A 14,409-nucleotide genomic window follows, 5' to 3' on the forward strand; every position below is an offset into this window, starting at 1 on the left:
TACCACATCTTGGGTGGGCTTTGGCTTTTTGCCCAGAGTTTGGAGGCTGAGACGAACAGCAGCATGATTACACCACCCTGTGGTCCATTGGTTCATGAGGCTGTTGGAGCTTTCATTGCATCCATCAGTCAGCGACAACTCTGTGACACCCACTGTGTGCAGAGCATTGAGCCCTATGGGGAGCATCGGAGCAAAGAGAAAGCACAGCTTCTGCTCTTGAAGAGCTTTAAATTTACTGAGGCAGCCAGGAGAACACAAATGAAACTGTAGGAAAATAAGCGAGAGAAACAACTGATGTACCACACCGAAACAAAATCCCAAAGCACCGCCATTTTCCTGACAAAATTAGCGGTGTCGGGTTGGTTTGAGTGATTGGGTGAGCAGAATTAAATGGAGTTAGATGGAAATGTGGAGATTTTGAGAAGGAGGAGGAGGAAGAGGAGGGAGAGAGGGAGGGAGAGAGGGAGGGAGAGTGAGGCGTGAGGAGGAGGAGGAGGAGGAGAAAAAGCAGCTGCAGCAAAAGCAGAAGAAACAGCAGCAACGTTCACAAAAGGAGCAGAGGTTAGTGGGCAGGCTCAGGGGTAAGAATCGGGGATACGTGGATGAAGCCAATGAGGGTTGTTTGTATTTGAGCTGTGAGCCCAGCAATGGGAGTGAGGACAGTTTCATATGAGAGACGGTAGTGATGCAGTCTAAAATTCTGGAATTCCAGATTGTTTTAATTTGCTTTAAGACAGACATTTCAAAAGGTTTCTGACAAAGAGCCAGATGTCGTAGAATAAAGCCAAGAACAGAAGCAGAAAAGAGAAGAGGCACATTCTTTTGGATCACTTGGTGGAGAGAACTGGACTCCAGGTCTTCCATGAAGCACATGCCTCATTCTTTCTCTGAACATTTATAGTACTTAAAGCCACATAATTCAGCACTTCATCACTCACTGTCCAGCCTATTTATATAACGTGAAACAATGTTAGGGGCCATGCCTGACATATTATGCCCCTCAATGACAATTACCAGCAATGAAGCGTTTTCTAGAGGGAAAAGGGGCGGTGCAATAATTGCTTTTCCAGGTTAGGAAAGAAACCTGTGAACGGGCACCAGGACCAATGTGTTGCTTTAGGTGAGAATGTAAACCTCATAGGACCGAGGCAATCATTAGTTTGCATATTGGAGTCAAATGACAATATTCGCATTTATTTTGCTTAATGCTGGTATTTTTAAAAATGAGATATGGCCACCATTGTCTTCTGCTCTTGTTCTTGAATGCCAGGCTACCTGAGAAAAGCCACGGTCCAGGACCAAGATTCCTTTGTAATCTCAGCTCACCTACAATGTTAACTGAAGAAGAAGGTCCTGGTTAAAACAAATTATTCTAGGGAAGGAGTTAGACTCTGTAAACCTAAACCAGACCCTAGGGTAGGATGGAGAGGAGCAGAGGGAATGTGGTCCAGAGGGAAGGAAAGTGGTTGCTCTCCAGAATGTCTGTGAAAGAACCTCAGACCCTCTCCCTTCCCCTCTTTCTGCAGGTAGATATTTGGGTCCCAAACAGCTCTGCTTGAAATACAAATGACCAGTTAAAACACAAAAAAAAGTCTCAACCTCACCACGAACCCAATACATGGAAATTCCAAAAACACCGAGTTATTTCTGAAAGATTTTACATGAGAGAAATACAGTGAGAATGCCTTCTAAATGACCTTCGTTTGATCTGAAACTTTAACTCTCGGTGCAGCTTCTAATTCAGATTTCAGGTTTTTAGCATGTTACAAACGTTACAAATGACTATTTTTGTGTTGAAAAATAGCATAATCGCTGGGCACAGTGGCTCACAGCTCCAGTCTCAACACTTCGGGAAGCCAAGGCAGGAGGGTCACTTGAGTCCAGGAAATTGAGACCAACCTGGATACCACAGTGAGACACTAATCTCTACAGAAAAATAAAAAGATTATTCCTTGTTTTAGGGTACTAAGAACTTTGAAAAAAAAAAAAAATAGCACAATGTATCAGAACACCACAATCTTCCTGCAACGACAGCTTCAGCAGACTCAGCTGAAGTGAGCCACATCAAAAATTATGCCTCCTAATTGACGCCCCCACTGGAAATGATAAAAGCAGCTGCACTTATCCTCTGCCAAGTACTATGCTATGCTTTGACAGGTATTATCTCATTTGATTTTCATGGAAACTCCAAAAAGTAAGTTCTTTAGCTTGTCTCTTTTCCCAGAGGAAGAAACTAACTTTTAGAGAAATTAAAGCTGAATCATATAAAATTGCTAATGTTTGACTGGTTTTGACCCACAGATATGGCAATCTCATATCTCACCTGGTTCAACCTGAAAATGTGTCCGAGGTCACACAGTGGGCAAGTGTGGAGCAGAAATTATCCAAGGCATCGCACACCAAAGCCCACTAGGCAACATGCCTTACTTCCAGCTAAAAGATGAGAGCAGGTGACCTTGGGTCAAGATTATCAGACTGGTTGAAAAGTCACTGAAGGCAATCACATCAGACAGTTCAGAATTTTTTTTTTTTTGGTACAAAGTCAGGGGCGACAACTTGATTCACTGCAAGCTGAAAATGGTTTGGGATTAAGCAGAATTCTGAACATTTTATTTCATATTTGCCACAAAATTGCTGAAAGTGACTTTCTCTCTGAATATCATATTCTCCTGTTAAATGGACATGATAACCATGGTCATCTGAAGGATACTCTGGAAGGGATGCATAAGCTGAATGAGTCAGGAGACAAGAGCCAATCAACATTTCTAGCAAGGAGTGTCTAGACAAAAGCTCTGTCTTACTGCCTGTGTAAGGGAGTAAGAAGGCCAAGGGAGCTGAGAAGCTGAAGAAAGAGGCTGATAACCCCAGTTTCTCAAAAAGAAATATTTAATGGGGACTCACTAACAGAAGTGATGTCTTGGGCCGCCTTAAGATGGTAGATCCCCAAAACCTGCCCTCTAGGAAGCATACCTGAAATAGTAAGATTTTAGGTGAAAGGCATAGCAGCTGATCATACTTCAGGCTTTCTTGAAAAACTCATGACCACTAAGAAAGTTACATAAGCATCTTTATGAGGGCTTATCTATACAATGGCTTATCTAGCCATTGTTTAAAGACCCTGCTGAATTCCTTGGTCTGCAGGAATTAAACATCAGTCATTATGGTGGTTTCACTCCAAGATGTTGTCACTCTTGCCATGGAGCAGGCGGTTTCCCTAAAGCGTGGAAGAGAACTCTGGACTAGGCTCCTGTCAATATTCGGCAGAATGGATGAGCAGCCATTTTCTGTTTCTAGATTGTTTGCTCCTGCAGAGTTAGGAGACATTTGATGATTCAAGAGTTCTGACTCATTTTGGTGAGCCAGCTTGTTGCTGACATAAATCAGATGAAGTTGAAAGCCCACCTCAACATCACAAGGTCAGTGGCCGTCGTCACTGGAAAAGAGCTCCTGAAGGACTCGCTTTCATAACTGTATTTCCCAAGGAGAGGTTTAAAGAAACGTTTAGGTAAAAAGAACATTTCACAAGGTATATGCAGCCAGGCTGCAGATGTAAACAATAAAAATTTATTTTGAAATTTGCTCTTTAATTCTGATGGATTTTCTAAGCCAGTGATTCTGAATCCAACAGCTGCTGGGTGAGCAGTACATACCTGGATAAATCAACCCTTATGTTACCTCTGGAGTAGTGAATAATATGTCTTACTTAGTGGAGTAAAGATCCCATCCTTCAAGATACAGAGCACTCGGGCGCAACTTGCATGTGATTGCAAATATTCAAATGAAATACACAGATCCTGCAAAGACTAATAAATCATGTTCCAGGCGAGCACCTTCCCATTTGCATGGATTTGTGTTGACTTAAAAGAGACAAGAAATAAAGTAGGGGCTAGCACAACACAAAAGCCAACTCAGGTTGTCTGTTACTGTGTGTGACAATTTGGGACCTGGCCTGGTTTTGCAAAAATTTAAATACAGGTTGATGTGGTCACTGCCTAGAGAATAGCACGATGAGACGTGAGTCATAGTGTGTGCACCCCTGGTGTTTATCCTTCTGCCTCTGTGCCTCTGGGTGAGGAGAACATGAGCCAAAAAGCCCCTGAAGAGAAGTAAAGGTGGAGTGGAGAAGTCCCGCCCTTCTCCCCAAAAACAGTGTCTTGGAGTGGAGAAAGTGACAGGAGAAGAGAAGTTTAATCATTGTATGGAGGAAATAATAAAGCAATGGTCAGTGAAAAGGAGGAAAACTTGGGGAAACAGAAAAAGGAGGTGAACAATCCATTAATAATTATTTTTATCAATTTAATAATGTACATTGTGCAATGGGTAAATGAAGCTAATTAATATATGCCTTACCTCATATATTTATCATTTGCAGTGAGAACACTTAAAATCTGTTCTCTTAGCAATTTTCAAGTATACAATACATTGTTATTAACTCCAGTTTCCATGTTGTACAAGAGAAATCTTGAGTTTACTTCTCCTGTCTGACAGAATGCTGCAGCTTTAGAACAGTATCTTCCTAATCCCCTCCTTCCAAGGAGTAGAATTTTTAGTAATGAAGTATCAAGTTTTCAAAATGAAAACACTCATAAAACGCAGGAGAATGCCTGCATGACACAGCGAAGCCCCGAACCTGCTCCCTAGATAAGAAAAGCACTTATCTCATCATGTATTTAACTTCAAAATCCTTCCACAGTTAATAGTTAGGATTTTAAAAAGTGGCATCTAGCTTTTCCTAGACGTCTTGTTGCCTATGAATGAAAGGGTTTTCTAATTTGGAAAATCAGATTTCTTCACCATATCTCTGAAAGCTTCCCTGGTATTTATTGGAGAACAGAAGAATGAGTTGAAGGGTCAGAGAATCTGTGTTTTGAATCTAAAGGGTTAGATACAAAATGAAAAAGTGTAGAAATATGGAAAAGAAATGACCAAAGGAATCAATGTTTACATTTTAAGTCTTTGGATATCTCCACGAGATTGATTCAGATGGCAGTAAACATGCAGAACACAGTGAATGTCTGTGTGCAGAGGTTAAAACATGATTATTGGAAGCCTATTATTTGGAAACCTATTATTCCAAGATCCGGGTGTTTAAAGTGGTTGGTGAGGCTTTGTTGGTTTTGCCTTTCTGGCTTCTTCTGAGTGACAGGGCAATCGTGAAATGTGTCCTCTTATGGGATGTAATGAGGTTTTGTTGTGGCAGAAATGAAAGGCCTAGGAAAGGCTCCCACACAGAACAAGGAGACAAGGAGTCACAATTCCCCATCTTCCATGTCAGCCCACCTAGGTCAGATTGCTCAGGTATCCAGGTCCAAAAGTCAGACCTAGCCACTGGTGTTCCTTCCCCACGCATTGTAAATATGGCGTCAAAGCGAATCCATCACGTCCATTTCCAAAACAATATAAAACACATCCTGAGCCAATGCTTTTAGTGCCATCTTTATACACCTGACTCTGTTGGACTGTGCCCAGGACCTGCCTTTTGCTAAAGTATATCCAAGGATACCTGTGCACACAAAGAGGTGGTTTTGGACATCTGCAATGCCATGTGTCTGTCTGTGTTTGGTCTGCCTCTGCAGGCTAGTAGCTCACACAAAGATTCTAGCTGCTGTTCTGCTGCATGTTTTCGTTTCTAAGTCTTACCACTTGTGGCTTTGGGAAATCACTCACTGGGATCTCCGTATGTATAATCAATGGAATCAATCTTTACACATTATCCATATGTACAGAAAGAGAGCTTGGATTTCCAAAAGGTGGACACTGGGCTGAGGAGTTTAGAGCAAACTTGTCTGAAAATTAGTATTTCTTTGGTCTACTATGATAACTGTCCTTAAACCAAGATTACTATTAATAACCCTCACAGTGACCCTGTCTCCTGCCTGGCCCAGGTCTATTCCACAGGAAACACTCAAAAAGGCTTTGTCCTTTAAGCTCTGATGGTACTGGCCCCAGCAATGCAGCCACCACTATCCTGTTGTCACACGCAACTTGAGCTTTCCAAGAAGGGTCAGGTACTTGTCCTTATAATTAATACTATTTCAGTAGTTTGGATGAAGTCCTCCAAGCAGGCTTGATCTAAGAGAACTAGTACTCTTTCAGATCCTCTTACACAGGTGAGGGAGGGAAGTGTCCTACAGAATCAGCATGATAATAGCTCTTTTCAGTGCAAGTACTTCAATAAGTCCTCCTCCTGTTATATCCTTTCTAGTTAAGGTTAAAGAGGAATGTCCAAGAATGTTGAAATTCCACATGTGGGAAGAGTAAGCCTCATACTTTAGTACCTGAACCAAGGAGAGACTCATTTTAACATTCTGGAGAACAGGTAAATCATTTCAGCCAGCATTGAAATCACTCCTCCAGCCACTGGAAGAGATACACATCTACACTCAAAATGAAAGCCTCCCCTTTAACACTCTTTAACAATAAACCTAACACACAAATCTCAAGATTTCTATTACCATAATTTTTTCAAAGACTTTTGAAAGTCATAGCCATTCAACCAAGAATCATGCTTTCATTCCACTTTAAAATTACATTCAACAATTCGGAAGCAATTCAGAGCATCTACAGCCACACGTTTCAGAAAGTCTCTTAGGCACTTAATTCTACATTTGTGCAAGAATATATGCTCCCTTTGTGCATTTGTTTAATGCTTATTAATTGGTCTCAGTATCATTTTTCATGTTTTCTGAGATGCTCAGCTATCTCGAGGGGTACAGAAAAAGTCACAAAATAAATGTGAATAATGATTACAGAGATTCGAACTGAGGCCAAAATCTCCTTATTCTACATTCAATTTAAATAATCTTCGCAGGAGTAGGAAAGTGTAACTCCTTCCCGCAGAGGGCTCCAGTGACATAAACTGATGTGACAGAGGGACACACCATAGCCCACCCTAATTAGAATTCATTAGCATACTAAGTTGTATCTTGATCAGGCAGTGAACACAAGGTGTGTACACAAACAGGATTTCCATTAATCCCATCCAGCTAAGATGCCTCTCTTCACTTTGGTGGGGGAACCTCATCGGAAAATGATGCCATGATGTTTGGTGCTAAGTCCTGTTCCACAAACAGAAAAGGTTTCAGGCTCAGGTGGCGGCAACCTAGAGAGGAGTGACTATTTCAAAAGAGAAACTTAGGTTAAGCAGGACATGGAGAAATGTGAGACTTAGGAGACATGATGGTCCCCAGAGATGGGAGGAGATTTGGAAGGGGAGTGGGACAAAGGAGATTGTTTTTCACCTTTGTTTTTAAAGAAAAGTCAATCCCCAAAACTGAGGAGAGAGATCTTCTGGTTTGTGTATGTTGTCTTTGCTGTTCGTGTGAAAAGTCTTTTATTTGATCAGAAAAGAAATCAATAGCGAGAGGAAGAAAAAAAGGAAACCACCACCACCTGCTTTCCTGGGACGATAGAAGGCATCAAAAGAAGACACAGGTAAGGTGTTTTGAGCATAATAAATATGTGAGTTTTTGTTTTTAACACTGCCCTTCAGGATGATGGTGAGGGAAAGAAACAACCATTTTCTTCTCCTAGGGCTGTGGGGTAATCAATTGAAGGGAAATTGCTTCCTCCAGCTGCTCATGCCCAATTTGTTGGAAACGGGTTCATAACGTGGGAAAGTCCACACCAAGACAATGGATTACTCAGCCAGGCTAGTTCATTTTCTGCAGGAAGGTACAACTCGCTGGCGGTCATGCCACGAGAGGACACCTGAACAAAGGAGATGGTGACATTTATAACTTTCATAACTGGATCCAATTGCCATACTGCTGTGCCCAGTTTTCATTGGCTGGAACAAGACCTCACATTCTATGCCTGACCTGATTGGCTAAAAAACTTGGAAATTTCTGGAATAGATAAGGGGGAAAGAAGACAAGGAAGAAGAGGAGGTGTTGAGAAACAATGAAGTTTACCCTGCCCCTGTGGTTTCCGGTGTGGAAGACAGTTTTAGTTTGTAATTAGTGGTAAAGTAACAGCTGCCTACCTGGTATATTCCTGAGTTCTGTGTTTATATAGAATACTTGTGTATTAATAAGGATCACCTGGGCCGGGCACAGTGGCTCAAGCCTATAATCCCAGCACTTTGGGAGGCCGAGACGGGTGGATCACGAGGTCGAGAGATCGAGACCATCCTGGTCAACATGGTGAAACCCCGTCTCTACTAAAAATACAAAAAATTAGCTGGGCATGGTAGTGCGTGCCTGTAATCCCAGCTACTCAGGAGGCTGAGGCAGGAGAATTGCCTGAACCCAGGAGGCGGAGGTTGCAGTGAGCCGAGATCGTGCCATTGCACTCCAGCCTGGGTAACAAGAGTGAAACTCCGTCTCAAAAAAAAAAAAAGAATCACCTGACCTTTTTTTTGTTAAAGAGCAAATAAATACGTGAATGAATCTCTGCTTGGGGCCTTCAGCCTGGAACACTGTCAGCCCCACAGGCTCTCAGGCTGTTGGTCCCCAGGATAGAGCCACTCTGTTGTGCTATCTGGGTGTCTGCCTCTCAAATACCTTCCGTGCTGCCCAGGTGGGGGTCTCCCGACCGAGCTGGTTCTTGGTAAGGAAGCTAGTCAGGTGAAAGTCAGGAGGGTTTCTAAATAAAGAATGGCATGCACCAGAGTTTGGAGCTTGCCCAGTTCCGTTCAGACATGCCAGATCAAGTCAAGGTAGCTGATTTAAGACGTAGCTGATTTAAAATGTAGCTGATTTAGATAATATATATATACATGGGTAGATGCTTATGCTAATAGTGGATAATAGCCATAGAGCAAGAGATTGTAACTCCTTTTAATGTAGTCTAAGATATAAACTTTGAAGAACCTTCTCACCTCTCACAAAATCCATACCTCTAATTTCAGATCCTTCTTTAGAGCTTGGTGCCCATGTATCTAGGGATTTACAGGACCCTCATTCATATAGGTGTCCAAGTATTGCTGGAGGACGTACCACGAGGCAGGAGCTTTGTAGTAGAGAATCTGGGCTGAGTTTTTTATTTAGTTTTGCACAGAGACAAATGAAAAGAAACTTACTGCCGAGAGGGAGAATCACTGCTACGGGAGCACACAAAGCTGCCCCACCCTGCCTGGAGCCCTGGAGGCCAGGAAATGAGTGACACTGGAGTCTAGACCTGAGATATGAGGAGGGATTGTCCAGAGGAAAACTCAGGAAGAGGCCACAGAAGATGTGGGAAAACAGGTAAGGGCCATGGCCTTTTCAAATGCCTGGAGAAGACAGAGATGATGGCATGTGTGATGGAGAAACAGTGGTGTTTGGGATGGCAGGAATGTCTAGCAAGCTTCAGGTGCTCTAACATCTAACTCTGCCCCTCCTTTTGTATCCTGTTTTCTTATGAATGACACCATGGCTGTCCCAGTCACCCATGCCTGCCACCTGTACATCTTCCTGTCTCCCTTTCTTTCCATTCCTCCTGCAAATCCAGTAAACCAGCACCTTTCTTCTAAGAGTCTTGCAGATGGGGCTCGTCTTCTCCAACCGCTCCTCTCTCCTTAGACTGCTGTGATAGGCTCTGAGCTTATCCTCCTGGCTTTACCTTGTCACCTCCAGCCCATGAGTCTCGTTGTTGGAGTGCTCTCTGCAGAAAACGGAATTTGTCTCATCATTTCCCATCACCACCCCTCCGTGTCTACTCACAGCCCTCAGAATTAGTGAGCATCTATTTCATCTCAGGGCATGCAAGGCTCGGTGTGATGTGGCCTCTGCTGAAATATGCAGACCCTCCTATTTTCAACCACTCTCCTGCGCCTATTCTAAGATCCCATTACATGGAGCTTCCTTCCGTTACCAGAGCTTGCCCAACTCTCAAATTGTGTATTTTGTGTTTATTCTGTCCTTAGATGTCCCCACATTTCCTGTCTAGTCAATTCTATCATTCTATAATTCTCAGTGGAGACATCCCCATCTCTGAGAAGCCTCCTTTGAAAGCCTCATTGCTGGTCCAGCTGGGGAAGCTTACATGCTTCCAAGCAGCCTGTGCTCTCCCATAGCACAAGCCACTGAGTCTGTGTTCCTCATCAGGCTCAACGTGCTTTGGGGGGCAGGTATCAATTATTTCATATCGCAGTCATCTGAGCCTAGCACAGTGTCCCCAAGCATTCACTCACCCTATTCTGCTTTCTTAACAACCTCAAGACATTATAGTATGTTTCTGTGTAGTATCTGCCCTGCTCTAAGGCAAGCTGTACGATGCCAGGGAGTTTGTTTTGTTCAAGCCTTTGCCATGACAATGGTACATAGCATAGGTGTTGAAGTAATTCTGTGTTTGCTGAATGAATGAGTGAATGGATCTGATGCTCATGCTCCAATCTAGCCTTGGTTCATTACAACTTCATCATGGTAAATCTCTATTTTTTTCAGTTTTCTTTGAGATGAGATTTTCTATTAAGTGCTTCCTGACGAATTATGTGACGTTGGACAAATTGCCAATCCCCTCTCTGTCTCAGTTTCTCCTTTGGTGAAATGATGACTATAACAGAACCTACTTCACTAAATTGTCATGAGGGTTAAATGAGTTTATTCATGTACGATATTTAAATAGTACCTAGCACATGGTAAATGTCCAGTAAATGTAGGTATCATCATCAACAAAATTACCTCCATCTTACTTTTATATTCCACAATCCTTTAAAATCATCCTTTGAAGTATTTTTCCTCCTACAAAGTCTTCAAGCAATAACTGTCCCAATCATTTCAGGGGCCATAGGACTGCTTCATGTGGAGTCTGTCGGATAATGCTAGATGGCTATTAAATGCTTGACTAGAATGACAATCTGGAATTCCTCTTCTAAAATGCCGGCATCTTGTTGTGCAGGTCATCTTTTCAGATTGCCCCGTACTGAACTGATCTGCACTATTCAATAGAAAATGAGTTTTGGGGAAACAGGGTTTTCTTGTCTATTCTCTCACTTCAGTTATGAATAACAGTTATAAGCAGCATACAACAGGATTTCTATTTTTATACATGACATCTATCCACCTGTTTTTCAAAAGCTGACACCTGAGCCAGAAAGATTTCATCCTAGGTTTCTTTTCTTTCTTTTGCTTTTTTATTTTTGGAGAGGCTGGGATGATACCTTCACAGTGAGAGCAAAGCCTGACCCCAGAAGCACAGACAGCTCATCCAAGGTTCAGAAAGGAACTTAGATGAGGAAAAACTTCTTCAGGTGCTCCAGGAACCAAAAAAGCACATGGTCACAATGGCATTTCCACGGAGATGTTAAGAAGCCAGTCTCAGCGTGCTATTCCAGGTAAGTTGAACAGGTGCAAGTTGAGCACGGTGGCTTGCATTCCTATATTGCCAATAAAAGCTTCAATGGGCTGGGCGTGGTGGCTCACGCCTGTAATCCCAGCACATTGGGAGGCCGAGGCGGGTGGATCACGAGGTCAAAGAGATTGAGACCATCCTGGTCAACATGGTGAAACCCCGTCTCTACTAAAAATACAAAAAATTAGCTGGGCATGGTGGCGCGTGCCTGTAATCCCGGCTACTCAGGAGGCTGAGGCAGGAGAATTGCCTGAACCCAGGAGGTGGAGGTTGCGGTGAGCCGAGATCGCGCCATTGCACTCCAGCCTGGGTAACAAGAGTGAAACTCCGTCTCAAAAAAAAAAAAAAGAAGCTTTAATGTTCTGGAGATTTATTAATGATGAAAACAAGATCTTACTGGCATCTGTGATGAATTCTTGTGGGTACTGAATACATAGCCTGACACAGGCATAGGTGTCCACATATATGCATCAAGTTTAAGCATTGTCCAAAAGATGGCACTGTTTGTGTTTTTATCATGTTTAACTGCAAACTTTTTACTATCTGGGCATATTAATGAACTAAATTAAGACAGAGCAGAGATATCATCCTCCACACAAATCAAACTGTGACTTTATTATAGGCCTTTTCAAACTCTTCATCTCATTCCTTGGCAAATGAATATGCCCAAGCTGTTAAATGTAATAACTGCAATGTCAGCAAACCTTTTTATTAAATACTTACTTTTTCTATCTTAAAGAGGATTATAAACCCATTTTTGAAATAATTGCAGATACATGATGGAAGATGGATAACTGTGACGTATTTAACTTTTCAGTCTTGGAAAGCTAGATTTTCAAATATAAGTACTTCTTGGTCATTTAAATGTGAATACACATGGAACACACAACTGATAGTCACAGGTAATTATTCTAAGGCATTGTTCTTTGAAATTACTAACAAAGCAAAAGATGAAAGCTCCAAATAATTTGATGAGGACAAGTAGGAAATTATCTCTAATAACATTCTATAATCTCAAAATGTCCTAGGGGATACTTCTGTGTGGCAGTGAGACATGATGACAGATGGCTTTCTAGAAGCACTCTGATGTTTCAGAGAACATATACATTTTTGCCCATACAGCATGTCTTTTGGAAATCACCTTTCCTTATCCTTAAGTGACTTTCAGTCATTGTTCATTGGCCAAAGCAAGTCAAACGGCAACCCTAAATTCAGTGGGTCATGGAAGTGCCAGACTGCCATGTTCCTGAAAGGGTGGAAGAAAAGTGAAATATTTAGATAATGTGTACTGTTACCTAAATTCAGGGTGTGATCTGCATAAGCAATGCTCTCTACTTGTATGTCTTTATATTTCTGCTACACAGAGTTCTAAACCCTCCTGTAAAACTGAGCTTAGCATTTAGTCTCTGAAACTGTCCTACCTTTATGAGTAAGGCCTCTAAGTTCCTACCTGTGGGAATTTTGCATCAAAGCAGAGGAACATGCAAGCTATCCCAAGTCAATCTGTCAATATGAAGTCATTTTTGTTGCTGGTACAAATTAAGTAGTAAGGGGGTTTTGTTCCTTGAATTTTGCCCTGTGTCTCAGTTCTAGAAATTGTTACTGAATGCTACTGAGATTTGGTCTAATGGTGATGTTAACTGCCCAAGTGTAGACCATTTTCCTCACTTTTAGCTATTCCTGATGCAAAGCCAGTGAGTGGTTTCACCAAGCTGGAGGAGAAGGGGCTTGTCACATGTGGAGATAAATAAAATCCCATACAAAAACCTTTCCCTAATGACAAATAATCATCAGGGAGAAATGGCACAAAATTTGTATTAATGTACATACCAGAGTGGGTTGGAACGGTTTTTACTCCAGCTCCTACAGAGTCACTTATAGCCAAGGCCAGATTAGAGCTTTATGGAGCAGAAAACATTTTTCCTTTATGCAAAAAACTTTCAGGCAATGAATGTTCTTTCTGATACCAGCAGAAAGCAAACAGTTTAAGATACTTTTATTATGGTAGGCAGCATTTGAAATACGTTTCCAGCAAAGTAAAAGAGCAGCAAGGGAGTAGCCTGCTAAGAGTTCTGTAGCAATTAGGAGCTTCCAAAGAAGCAATAAAGATTTCTCTTATGCATATTTAATAACAGCTGAAATGTTACGGTAGAGTGCCAGGAGTGTTGTGTCTGTGTTTGTTCTTCTTTGTTTCTTGCTTCCTATTGCATCCTTTCGTATCTCTAATACTTTGTAACATTCTCTCAGTGGATGCAGTACAGTAACTTGTATTGGAATTATCTGTTCACATTTTATATTTCCTGAAGAACTGGGTATAAGGAGACAAACGTAGGATTCACTGGCATAGGGAAGTTGCTTAGATGCAGAACAAGCACCAAAAAAAACTAAGGCATTAACTGGGACAGTTTCCTCTCCTATAAGATGATACTGACTTCCTGTTTCCTGTTAGTATCTGTGCATACAGGCATGAACGTTTTTGAACATTTGCTTTCCCTGTACTGTGTATCAAATGAGAACTGTTCAGTGACTTCTGTAATGCATTTGAGGTGATCATTAAAAGTAAACTTGGGGCTGGGTGCAGTGGTGCACACCTGTAATTCTAGCATTTTGGGAGGCCAAAGTGAGTGGATTGCTTGAGACCAGGAGTTCAAGACCAGCCTGGGCAAAATAGCAAGACCCTGTCTCCTCAAAAAAATTTTAAAATAAATAAATTGATAATAAAAATTAAAAATGAATTTAATAATATGGTACACCTGCTGCTAACTACCTAACGAATATGAATACATAAGTCTTAATGTATTTTTTTTTCTGAGATGGAGTTTCACTCTGTTGCTCTAAAGTGCGGTGGTGAGATCTTAGCTTACTGAAAACTCTGCCTCCCAGGTTCAAGCGATTCTCCTGCCTCAGCCTCCTGTAGCTGGGACCACCATACCGGGCTAATTTTTGTATTTTTGTAGAGACAGGGTTATGTTGCCCAGGCTGGTCTTGAACTCCTGACTTCAGGTGATCCACCTGCCTCAGCCTCCCAAAGTGCTGGTATTACAGGTGTGAGCCATCGAGCCTGGCGCAATAAGCCTTAATGTATTTGAATACAGTAAAGAAGGTGAATCCATAGGCTTTGGAGTTGAACAGAGC

The 14,409-nt window shown here is 41.9% G+C and overlaps 1 long non-coding RNA gene across 2 annotated transcripts; it reads left to right on the top strand.

The window, feature by feature from the left end:
- The first annotated feature begins 484 nt into the window (after positions 1–484).
- Positions 485–11,251, top strand: LOC118153948 (uncharacterized). Of its 2 annotated transcripts, XR_004743787.3 has the most exons (4): positions 485–561; positions 1,527–7,434; positions 8,991–9,188; positions 11,069–11,251. It is a non-coding gene; the product is annotated as an uncharacterized LOC118153948 (long non-coding RNA). The 2 variants fall into 2 exon arrangements; XR_013536238.1 differs by having other exon boundaries at positions 485–7,434.
- The last annotated feature ends 3,158 nt before the right edge of the window (positions 11,252–14,409 follow it).

The sequence above is a fragment of the Callithrix jacchus genome, chromosome 5, assembly GCF_049354715.1.
Source record: "Callithrix jacchus isolate 240 chromosome 5, calJac240_pri, whole genome shotgun sequence".
Classification (NCBI taxonomy): domain Eukaryota; kingdom Metazoa; phylum Chordata; class Mammalia; order Primates; family Cebidae; genus Callithrix; species Callithrix jacchus.